The sequence below is a fragment of the Cucurbita moschata genome, unplaced genomic scaffold (genome assembly GCF_002738365.1).
Source record: "Cucurbita moschata cultivar Rifu unplaced genomic scaffold, Cmos_1.0 Cmo_Scf00011, whole genome shotgun sequence".
Classification (NCBI taxonomy): domain Eukaryota; kingdom Viridiplantae; phylum Streptophyta; class Magnoliopsida; order Cucurbitales; family Cucurbitaceae; genus Cucurbita; species Cucurbita moschata.
In genome coordinates, this window is record NW_019268527.1 from 545,779 (window position 1) to 546,969 (window position 1,191).

The following is a 1,191-nucleotide window of genomic DNA, read 5'->3' on the forward strand; positions in this document are numbered from 1 at the left end:
GTAAAGATATTTAAGATTTTCAAAGGTTGTGCTGGTTGACTTATCGAAGTTAAGGGTTGTGGCGTAATTGTTTGAAGCATGGGCAGCCGATAACCTTTGGATATCTTCCCTTAAGCCCATAATGAAGCGGAAAGTTCTTGTCTTCTCTGTATCTACCATCTCATGGACAAATCTAAATATCTCAGTGAATTCTACGTTATATTTCTCCACGGTCCTTTTCCCTTGTTTAAGGCTAAAGAATGCCTCCTGATTTTTGAACGTTGCTACCGTAGGGTAGTACTTCTCAAAAAATGCCTCTCCAATCCAAGTCCAAGTCCAAGGATGATTCGATCTTCAGTGCTTACAATCTTAGAGGTTGGTTTCCACAAAAATAAAGGTGTTGCTCCTGAGTGAACATGATGGTGGAGTGTCTGGGGGCGTGGTTTGACTTGGGTTAGGTCGGTAAGGCACAGACGCGACTTAGGGCTTAACTCGATTATGTAATAAAAGACGAGCAATTTTTTTTGCGAAATGAAATAAATAGAATTTAAAATATAATATATAATAAATTTACATTATTTCAAAATAGAGTTCAAACATAATTAGTTAAAATACAAAATAACTAACTGACAAAATATTTTAAATCAAAAGAGCTAGGACAACCAGTGAGGTTTCTTTATGGAACTTGCTTTAAAATTCACTCCTGACCTCAACTAGCTCCTTATCTACCTTAAAAATCTAGAAAACATGGAACGAGTTCAAAGACTCACTAAGTAGCCCACTTATAGACTTTAATCGTGTCCTTGATATTACTATTGGGTTGTCCTTGATATTAATCGTGTCCTTGATATTACTATTGGGTTGTCCTTGATATCACTAAGTAGCCTACTTATACACTTTAATCAACGAGTGAGGTTGTCTTTTCTTTCCTTTATTCTCTTGACTCTTCCATGAAATCACTATTGGGTTATTGATTCTTGTGAAATCTCACTTTTTAGCTTTATTGTAAAATCCCACATTGGTTGGATCGGAAACAAATCATTCCTTATATAAGTATGTCTGAGTGTTTAAGGAGGAATTCTGCTCACATCAGTTGGACAGGGAACGAATCATTCCTTATATAAGTATGTTCGAGGGGTTAAAGAGGCTTGCTATTGATGACATTTTAGCTTTATTGTGAGATCCAATATCGATTGAATAGTGAATGAATCA